Source organism: Camellia sinensis, chromosome 2 (assembly GCF_055761805.1).
Source record: "Camellia sinensis isolate YWXY chromosome 2, ASM5576180v1, whole genome shotgun sequence".
In the NCBI taxonomy this organism is placed as follows: Eukaryota; Viridiplantae; Streptophyta; class Magnoliopsida; order Ericales; family Theaceae; genus Camellia; species Camellia sinensis.
The window spans coordinates 185,090,852-185,102,403 of record NC_138962.1 but is presented as its reverse complement, the minus strand read 5'-3'; positions in this window follow the sequence as shown (position 1 = coordinate 185,102,403).

The following is an 11,552-nucleotide window of genomic DNA, read 5'->3' as shown; positions in this document are numbered from 1 at the left end:
TATGTGCTCACATCTAGTATATCAATCATACTCTGTTCACATAGTGCATCTATCACACTTCGTGTTCGCATTTAGTATATCAATCATACTCTGCTCACATAGTGCATCTATCACACTTTGTGTTCATTTTCAGTATATCAATCATACTCTTGTTCACTAAGTGCATCTATCACACTTCGTGTTCACATTTAGTGTATCAATCACACTCTGTTCACGTAGTGCATCTATCACACTTTGTGTTCGCTTTTAGTATATCCATCATACTTGTTCACTAAGTGCATCTATCACACCTCGTATTCACATTTAGTGTATCCATCACACTTGTTCACATAGTGCATCTATCACACTTTGTGTTCATATTCAGTATATCAATCATACTTTGCTCACATTGTGCATCTATCACGCTTTGTGTTCCCTTTTAGTATATCAATCATACTCTATCACACTTTGTGTTCGCTTTTAGTGTATCAATCACACTTTGATTCACTAAGTGCATCTATCACACTTTGTGTTCACCTTTAGTGTGTATCCATCACACTTTGCTCACTTCACCCTTTGTATATCAATTACACTTTGCTCAAATAGTGTATCAATCACACACTCTCGCTTTGTGTATCTATCACACTCTGTTCACATAGTGCATCTATCATACTTTGTGTTCACCTTTTTGTGTATCAATCACATGTTCGCTCTGTGTATCTATCACACATGCACACTGTATTTGCAGTGAGAATTCCATAATTTTCTTACATCCTTTCTGCACGAAGTGTAGTTTGGCTCGAGTTTACTTGCTTGCCTAGAATTCGCTTAAAATGTTGCATTTATTTCGCATAATTGCTTCATTACAGCTCTCTTTGCATGATCATGAGTGATAACCGGCTTCGCGTAGCGTATAAGTCCAACTTTTCAAACTAGCTTCGCGTAGCGTATAAGTCCAATCTTCAAAATCTTATTGCATATCGTTTTGCATTTTCCCCCCCTTTGCCTGCGGGCATGCCTGCGGGCACATCTCTGTTTATCTTGTACATTTGTCTAAGTCTTCGGCCTTGTCAAAAATGGGTCGTCTCTGGGCTTTGACATTCACTCCCGTCACTTGTGACTTCCGAGTTCTGTCAAAGAGGGGCAACTGTAGACACCCCATTTTTGACCGACCTTAAGACTTAGACGTCACTGATTGAGCGCTTGGTGATGTTGCATATTATGCTCGTTCAGAAGTTTCAGAGTCACGGCCGTGCGCCCTGCCTCCGGACTTCCGAACCCTCTTCTGTGCCTTGCCTCGGTTTGCGAACCAGACTCGGTTTTCTCAGTTTCTTTTCTTGAGGGGAGGGAGAGGTCCTGTAGACCATCTCTCAGTGGCCGTGGGCTACATTCTGTGGCCGTAGGCCATTTTGCCCATTTCGGAGCCCGATTTCCGATTTTTCGGGACCGTCAGGCCGTGTGCCTCGGTTCGGGACCGCCTAACCATCTCCGTTTGCTCTGACTTTTGGCATACTTCCTATTTGCTCCCTTTTGAGGGACACTGTGGTCTGAGAAACCCACTTCGAGGTCGAATACCATTTTCGGTGTTCAACGGGCAGTTTCTGGGGCCCCGAACTGCGTGTTTTGGCCCCCGAACATTCGTTTTGCATCGGTTTTCGTTCGTTTTTGGCAGGTACCTCTGTTTCATCACTAGGAAGGTCATGGAAGGGTGGGAGGCCAGCAATTGTTTCAACAACCAGTTTTTTACTCCTCCGGCCCCCTCCGACGCCCGTTTTTCGCACTTCCGGGCCAATGTTGAACACCTTGGAGCCATTTTCTTCAAACCCAAACCACATGTTTGTGATGTACACACATGGGAGGACCCTAAAAGTTCATGGCCGGCCACTAATGCTTCTTGACCCTTTTGAACCCCTCCTTCCGAGCCAATGTTGAACACCCTTGGGCCACTTTCTTGAACTTTGAACCACATATTTGTGTTGTACACACATGGGAGGACCTAAAAATTCATGGCCGGCCACTAATGCTTTTTGAACCTTTTGAACCCCTCCTCAAATTGGCTTGTTCTCTCTCCTGTTTTAGAGTTTCCAAATTCGAACCGTAGGGTTGTGAAGAGGAGACCTGGGAGGCCACCAATATGTGGTGGCCGGCCACTATTTCAAGTTGACCCTTTTGACCCCTAGCTGGCCGGCTAGGGGGGGTGGCCGGCCGGCCACTTCCAAGCCCAATAGGTGGTCGGCCATGTTCCTCTCTCCTTCCACTTTACAGCTGTGTATCCCTTTCCCCCAGAAAATATCTACATCCGGGGGATATTTTGTGGGGGAAAGTTGGTCTCCTTTTCCCCCACCTTTACACCCCCTTTTTGGTCCTTATAACCAGCAAGCCATATTACATTTAGGGGTTAGAAAAAATTGTCTTCAAGCCTCAATACACATATCTCCCTCCATCTTCCTCATTTTCCTAAAAATCCTTAAGTCCTACACCTTGTTTTCTTCATCACCACCAAGCACCACCATCACCACTTCATTTCTAGCAACAAGGAGGGCTTCTCAAAGGCTAAAGGTGCTGCAAATTGGTCCAAGAAGCAACAAAAGACTTGTCTCCAAGGGTGAGTTGCCATTTCCCTTTTTTTTGAGCTTTTCTTTGCAATATTTCTTAGCCATCTATGCTTTTTGCTTTGAGCTCCGGCCATAACTGAAAGTGGCCTTGTTTTGAGCTCATATTCATGTCTCATTAAGGGCTCAACCCTGTTTGAGCCCTCTACCTTGCACTTGCTTCATTATCCCTCTAAAATGTCATTTTCTTGCATGATATTTTTAGCTTGTGTGTGATTTATTTTGGAGCATGTTGTAAACTGATAATAGGCTTATTTTGAGCCCCTCTTCAACATTGAAGAAGGGCTCAACACCATTTGGGACTTCCATGTTGTACTTACCTTTATACTCCCATTTTGGTCCCATTTTTGCATGCTATGGCAGCCTATTGTGCTTTTGTTTTTGGCCATTTTACAGTTCTGAAAATAGTCTTATTTTGGTCCATTATTCATATTTCATTTAGGGTCTTTCATGGTTTTGGACCTCCATATGCCACTTCATGTTATATCTCTCTTTTGGTCCCTATTCTTGCATGTTTTGTTAGCCTATCATGCTTTTGTTTTTGGCCATTTTACAGTTCTGAAAATAGTCTTATGTTGGCCCATTCTTCATGTTTCATTAAGGGTCTTTGGCCGTTTGTGGAATATTTTGCATACCTCGTGTTATAGCCTCTTTTGAGCCCTATTTTGCATTGCATTTCTAGCATGTTTGTATACTGATTTTGGTTTTTTACAGTTCTGGAAATATGCTTATTTTTGGTCCCTCTTCAATGTTGTAGAAGGGAATTTTTCAGTTTGGGCTTTGCATATACCACTTGCCTCTTTGGCCACCTTTTGGCCCTTTTTCTTGCATAGGAGTGCAGCCATACCTGTGTTTGTTTTTGGGGTTTTTATAGTTCTGTAAAACATCATATTTTGGGCCCCTCTTCAATGTTGTTGAAGGGTCCTAACTCATTTGGAGTTAGCAGTTGTGAGTTGCTTCATAATCTCATGTTTAGGGCCATTTTCGCATGCTAATTTTGCCCTATCTTTGCTTGCTGTTTGGCCATGTTTTGTACTAGTAAAATGCTTATTTTGGGGCTGCCTTGCTTCTGTCTTTACATTCCACGTACCAATTATGCATGCTTTGTATAGCTGTAAGCCATTTCACGTACTTAATCTTGCATTTTGGGAGAAATTCCATGCATCGGGTGTGTTTTCGCCTCATTTCGGGGCTGTTTTCCCCACATTTCAGTGCTGAAATTCCATTAGCATGTTTGCATATCATTTTCCATGCTACTGCATTGCATATACCATTGCCTCGGTTTGCGTGCCCGTGTGCACGCATTTCGAGGCACTTCTTTTTCATCCACCGGCCTCTTATGTGAGTGTGGCTGAGGCTCTCTCATGTTAGTATAAGTCCATGTTGCATTCTATATGTCATTTCCATGCCATTGCATTGCGTATGCCATTGCCTCAGTTTGCGTGCCCGCGTGTACGCATTTCGAGGCACTTCATTTTCATCCATCGGCCTCTTATGTGAGTGTGGCTGACGCTCTCTCATGTTAGTATAAGTCCATGTCGCATTCTATATGTCATTTCCATGCCATTGCATTGCGTATACCATTGCCTCGGTTTGCGTGCCCGCGTGCACGCATTTCGAGACACTTCATTTTCATCCATCGGCCTCTTATGTGAGTGTGGCTGAGGCTCTCTCATGTTAGTATAAGTTCATGTTGCATTCTATATGTCATTTCCATGCCATTGCATTGCGTATGCCATTGCCTCGGTTTGCGTGCCCGCGTGCACGCATTTCGAGGCACTTCATTTTCATCCACTGGCCTCTTATGTGAGTGTGGCTGAGGCTCTCTCATGTTAGTATAAGTCCATGTTGCATTCTATATGTCATTTCCATGCCATTGCATTGCGTATACCATTGCCTCGGTTTGCGTGCCCGCGTGCACGCATTTCGAGACACTTCATTTTCATCCATTGGCCTCTTATGTGAGTGTGGCTGAGGCTCTCTCATGTTAGTATAAGTCCATGTTGCATTCTATATGTCATTTCCATGCATTTGCATTGCATATACCATTGCCTCGGTTTGCGTGCCCTTGTGCACGCATTTCGAGGAACTTCATTTTCATTTATCGTCCTCTTATGTGAGTGTGGCTGAGGCTCTCTCATGTTAGTGTAAGCCCATATCCTATTTCCATGTCATTTGCATCGCATTCTGTCATTTTCTCGGTTTGCGTGCCCGTGTGCACGCATTTCGAGGCATCTCATTTTTACGGCATAGTGCATACTAGGTTGTATCTTAGATTGCATTCTGTCATTTTCTCGGTTTGCGTGCCCGTGCGCACACATTTCGAGGCATCTCATTTTCATAGCATTGTGTATGTTAGGATTGTATCTTAGTCGCATTTCATGCATGTCATGCATATTGCATCGTGATTCGGAATAGGAGTTAGCCCGGGCACGGGAAACGAGGTGCATTTCGTACTCCGAGTGACGGAACGTATCTCAATTCCCTAGTCACCGACACTCCGGATTACCCATGATGGAGTTAGGTTCTTGTTGTGTTTTCATGTGCATTCATTCTATATTGAGTTGTGCAATTCGACTCCTTGGCCATCATGCCTCGGTATGCGTGATTGGTGGTACGAGGATCGAGGCATGCATATATTTGTGAAAATACATTGCTATGCCCCTTTCCTGCTCTCTGTTGCAGCAAAATGAAGAATCAGCAACTTTTCAGAGTCTAGCACGCGTTTCAAGAATAACTGCTAAACAGAGGCTAATTGGGGCATCCCAGTGGATTTCCGCGCAAGACAACCCGGATATGCATCATCCATCAGAAGCAAGGCAGTCCCTGGCTTGCATGCCAGTTTTGTTTATTTTCTTCGTTGATTTGTTAATTAATTAGGAATTTGTATATTATTTGGACTGTAATATTCGGACTGTAATATTCTTTTATTCGGGACTGTATATTTATTCGGACCCTCTACGCGAGGGCACAACTGTAATAAGTGTGCGTGTGTGTGTTGTATGTCTTCCAATCCCACGTCTTTCTCCCTTTTATTTACCTACTTATGATGGTTAGATTAGGGCATGTTTAAATTAGCATACACTATGACAGCATGTTTGCATCATTCATCTGTATTGCATGCACCGGGCTCGGCGTATCATACTAACTGCATTGTACTTTCAATTCCAAATTGAATACATGTTAGTTGTAGCATTCCATATGCCATGTTTAGAATAGCCGAGCCTGCTATAGTTGCATTTTGCATGTGTTGCATTAGGCATTTCTGTATACTTAGGATCATGCATGATTTCTAATGTAAACTTCTGTTTTGGCTTGGAGTACTCAGTGAGCTTTATGCTTTAGCATCCTTGCATGCGTGTGAGTGACTGCCATGAAAAGCATGCTTACCATGAGGCTATGTGCTTACATGATATAACTGCCTGAATGCCTGTGGGTGAAGGTTGAGTTATCTGGATTGGAATGAATCATCAAATGTTTGTTTTAAATCCGCTAGGTAGTGGTAACACCATCTTTTTATAAGCCCACCCGAGGGTGGCAAAATCTGCATTTTAAGCCTACCTGCGGGTAGCAAACCATTTTCAAAAAGCGAACATGAAATGTTTTTGTTCCAATTCAGGCGATCCAGTCTATACATGTATGCTGTGCGCATCACATAGTAACCTAGGCTAATAACCGGAATAAGAACACACAATGTTTTCAAAAATAGATATCATGGTTAGTAGAGGCCGATCTTTGATCGGGCGAGCGGGGGTGCTCACGAAGTGACCTTCCCCAATCGTACCCAAGTTCCCGAGCCGAGGCAACTTTGGTGATGACGGACACGTGGCCTTTGGCACCGAGTCAGGGTTTCCTAAATTTCCCAAAATAAAATATTTAGGTGGCGACTCTGTATCTGGAAAAGCAGTCCATGTTTGGCACTTCTTTCAAAAATCTGTTTTCTCAAAACGATTTGTCGGATTTGGACTCTTTGGTTCAGACTTAGAACCGTGACGACAAATCGAGTCCGAGCTGTAGCGAGGTCCCCCGCGGGCTTGTTACAGTCCCCAGCAGGAACATGAGAAAGCCGCGCGCATATCGCTCCACCGCCTCCTGAGTCATCGGAGCCTCCTCGACCAAAGCTAGCTGGACCCTGAACTGGACCTCGAAGCAAGAATATCAGACGAAGTCGGGACGTGCGAGAGGTGGCACCTCGCCAAGCAGGTAGATCTGAGCTGCCTCCCACTCTTCCATGTCGGTGTCGAAGGGGATCGGATCACCCCCCACTCCGATACCGGTGAGCATCGAGAAATCATAGGGAGTCATCGTCATGTCTCCCGCGACAGAAAAGTGGAAAGAGTCGGTGGTGTCCCACCACCTCTCCACTAAAGCAGCAAGGAGAGGCCTGCTCCTAGTAAGGCACGAGAGTCCCCTACAAAATGCGCCAAATCTGGCCTGGTCAACAATGGGACGGATCGCGTCCGGTAACTCCATGTACCAATCCCTGGCGGAAACATTCCCATACCCGCGGATGGTATGGGAATCTCCCTGTTCAAAAGCAAATAGTTGCGAAGAATATAAAATGTACAGTTTTGAAGAGTATTCAGAATTGGTGGCAATATAGCGTGTGTGCACGTTTTCAGTTCAAACAAACATCGGGTGCCGGTGTGCTAGCAGGGAACTACAACGTGTGATGTGTCAGCATGTTTGAGTGCTTCAGTACAGATATAGCGTGTGTGCACGTGTTCAGATTCAAATAGGTACCGAGTGCCGGTGTGCTAGCAGTGAACTACAACATGTGATGTACCAGTGTGTTTGAGTGATTCAGGGCCAATGCAGTGTGTGTGCACGTGTCAGTTTGAAACAGATATCAGTTGCAAGTGTGTTCACAGTTAACTACAGTATACAGTGCATGAGTGTATCTGAGTTAAGCAGCAGAATCAACTATGGCAGTTAAGTGTTCTACATTGCGGAAAATAAAACGGGGGAGAATATACCTCGGAAGCGCCATATGAAAAGTGCGTCTCGGGCTCACGCAGGAGAAGCTCTGGTGGCACACCTCTCGCAAAACTCCAGAACTGACGAAGTCCGTCGGGAGGAAGCACGTGAATCGCCGGCCGGTAGGTCGAGGGGTCGAACGGACGGACGCTCAAGGGGAGGAGCTCGGCCTCTGGATCCATCTCATGCTCTGGGGGAGTCCCGCCCCGTGGAATATCATCCGCCATCTCAAAAGTGGTGCGAAAATGGCCGAAAGAGAGAAAATCGGGCAAGAATATGAAAAGTTAACCGAAAAGACAACCCCGAGAGGGCAGAAAATGGCCGAAAAGCTGAAATGTGGAAAATGTACGGAAATCAAGAAAAACTTGGGGGAAACGAACCCCAAGAGGCAGAAATCGAAAAAACTACACCGAAACGAAGCTTCGATCGAATGAAAGTGTTCGAAACACAATGAACTTCACGAATCAAACGTCGAAAAGGGCGCGAAAATCAAGGAAAATGAGGAAATGGAGAGAAGAAAATACTCTAGAGAGAGCGATGAGAGAATTTCGGCTAAGAGGAAGTAAGAAGAAAAGGGTTTGGAACCCTATTTTAAAAGACCCGAGCCAAAAAGACAAAACTGCCCCGATTCAGGCATTTTTGGCCGGTCGGCTACATTTTTGGCCGGTCGGCCAAATATTTGGCCGGTGAGATGTTTTGATAGCCGGTGGACAGCCGGTGACTTCCCCTTTTGGCCGGTGAGCCTCCTACAGCCTTGTTTGGGTCAAATGAGTGGTTTGGGACCTTCATTGCTCAAGTCAGTGCAAGAACAGTGCATTTTCGAAGCTCAACCAGCCTCTGTTTCAACCTCGGACCGTGTCTTCTGTGCGTGGCACTCGAATTTGTGCAAGGTGTATCCTTTTGGTATCCTTTTTATCTCTTACAAGGTTCAAAAGTTTTCCCACATGGGTTACGTTACAACGCTCTGTCGTAAACGCGCGCTGATTTTGCGTCATTTCTGTTACGTCGTTGCACACACATCTCGCATTGTCATGTGCATGTCATAATCACATCATGCATTCAAAATAACAAAATTCATGTATTTGCTCGGTCTGGTGAGACCTTAAACCCGCTCGGTTGCATTGTCATGCATTTCAAACGATGCGCGTGGTTGCGCATTCGGGTTCACATGCATTGTCATGTATATCAAAAGACGTGCATTGTCACGCACTTACATCAACATGCATTGTCATGCATCTCAAAAGTCGCGCGTTGTCACGCATTTCGAAATCATGCATAATCATGCATTCAAAATGACAAAATTCATGTATTTGCTCGGTCTGGCGAGACCTTAAACCCGCTCGGTTGCATTGTCATGCATTTCAAGCGACTCGCGTCGTCGCATATTGAAGTTCACGTGCATTTCAAAAGCCGCACGTTGTCACGCATTTCAAAATCATGCATCATCATGCATTTGCATTTCAAAAACAAAACAACAAAAAAAACATGCATATGTCATGCATTACATTGTAAATAGTGCATATGTCATGCATTCATTATAAATAGTGCATATGTCATGCATATCACTGTAAATAATGCATTGTCATGCATCTTACTGTAAATATTGCATTTACGCCCATCCATTGCATATTTGTGAATAGTGCATTGTAGTTTGCGTGCATTCATTCCATCACCTCCATCTATGGCTTGCGGCTTTCCATGTTGAACTTGGTCTGGTATGTGCCCACACTTTTCGCATCAAAACACAGTTCTGCATGTGTACGTGCCTATTCCACGCTGGTATGTTCGTTTGAGGGTTGCGGCACCGTTTCTGTGTTAGATGTGATTTGTTTGTGTACATGCCTTTCCTAGGCAAGATTTGGTTTCGCCCGCGTGCCTTATCCATCGTAAAATATTCCACTCCATTGCATATTTGTATATGTTGCATTGTAGCTTGCATGCATTCACTGCATCACTTCCATCTAGGGTTTGCGCCTTTCCTTGTTGAGCCTGGTTTGGTATGTACCCATACTTCTCACGTCTATACACTCATAGTTTTGTATGACCGTTCTATGTTAGACGTGATTCGTTTGTGTCCATGCCTTTCCTAGGCAAGATACGGTTTGGCCGTAGGCCTTAATCCACTGTATCCATTCCATTGCATATTTGTAAATAGTGCATTGTAGCTTGCATGCATCGACTGCATCCCCCCCCCCCTCCATCTATGGCTTGCGCCTTTCCATGTTGATCTTGGTCTGGTATGTGCCCATACTTTTCACGTCTATACACTCATAGTTCTGTATGACCGTTCTATGTTAGACGTGGTTTGTTTGTGTCCATGCCTTTCCTAGGCAAGATTTGGTTTGGCCGCTTGCCATATCCATTGTATATATTACGTTGTAGTGTAATTTTTGCATCCAGCATTAGGATCATTGGTCTTTCTTCAGCGGGTCATTTCCCCACCTATGTCATTCCACCCAATTACTTGTTCCTGTGTCCGTCTACATCACTCATAGTTCTGCATGTCTACGCGCCTATTCCACGTTGGTATGTTGGTTTGAGGGTTGCGGCACCTTTTCTATGGTAGACGGACTTTGCATCTCCATTAATCTATTTGACATTTGTGTGGTTTTTGAACTGCTCATGATTTGATCATGGTTCAATTGCATTGCATTTTCATCTGCATTATTATACATAGTTTTGTATATATCGCATATCATTTTGCATTCATTTTGCATGTTATGCATATTGCTAACGATATGTGTACCTGTTAAGTTTTCTTTCTCTTTCAGGCACGATATTGTATGTACGGTTCATTTGAAGCTGGTACAACCAGACGAACCGCGCAGGTATTGTATTCTCTGAGTGAGACGTATCGAGAATTACATAATTCTCTTACATCATTTCCGGATTGTAGTGTAGTTTGGTGTATGCTAGCTTAAAACTGTCGCATGTTATGCTTTGTTACAGCTTTCTTTGCATGATCATAAGTTATGCTCGGCTCCTTGCATTGTCAGTTGCATTTTGCCCCTGCTTTCGAGCGCATATCTTTATTGTCTTGCATGCTTGTCTAAGTCTTCGGCCATGTCAAAAATGGGTCGTCTGTAGGCTTTGACATTCACTCCCGTCATTCTTATGACTTTCGAGTTCTGTCAAAGAGGGGCAACTGTAGACACCCCATTTTTGACCGTCCTCAAGACTTGGACGTCACCGTTTGAACACTTGGTGATCATCCTTGTTTGTGTTCGTCTTGAGCTCCCGGAGGCCTCGGCTATGCGCCTTGCCTCAGGATCTCTCGACTCGACCATTTTGTGTCTGGTTTTGCACCAAACACTTGTGTTTTTGCTTTGGAGGGTAGGGAATGGCTTTTGGGACATCCCCACACTCCACTGGCCATGGCTTGAGGCCACCGGCTGTGTTTTGCTGCCATCGGCCAAGTGTGATGGCCGGCCGGCCGGCCAATTTAACTACCGGCCGGCCAACTTAGACAACATTTTTTTTAGAGCTTGAGCTTTAGGGTTAGGGTTTACATATATCCTCTATCTCTGTATCTCTCTCTCTCCTGTTTAGTGTGTGTTGGTCTCATTTTTGTGCACAAACACCCACCATCACACCTTTTCTTAGTGGTTGAGGTACCAAAGGTCTTTCCTTGAAGCTTTTGGACTGGTTTCGAACCAAAAAAGCTGCTGGAACATTGTTTGTGAAGAGGGTCTACAAGGGTAAGACTTTTGTTCCTTTTTACCCCATTTTTGCAAAGATTTTTAGCCTATCTTGCATCTGTTTTTGAGATTAGCATATAACATATAAAAGTCTTGTTTTTGTCTTCTCTAAATAGTTTGTTAAGGGTGTTTTAAGCTTTGGGGTTGTTTGACCCCTCTTAAGGCTTGTTTAGCCTTTGTTTTGTGCCATTTTGGTTGAACTCCGGGACCATTGTGTTTGGGCCTCCTCACCACTGAAATCTTGAGGGATTTTAGAGGTGAGGATTGTGCCTTGAGGTCCTAGGAA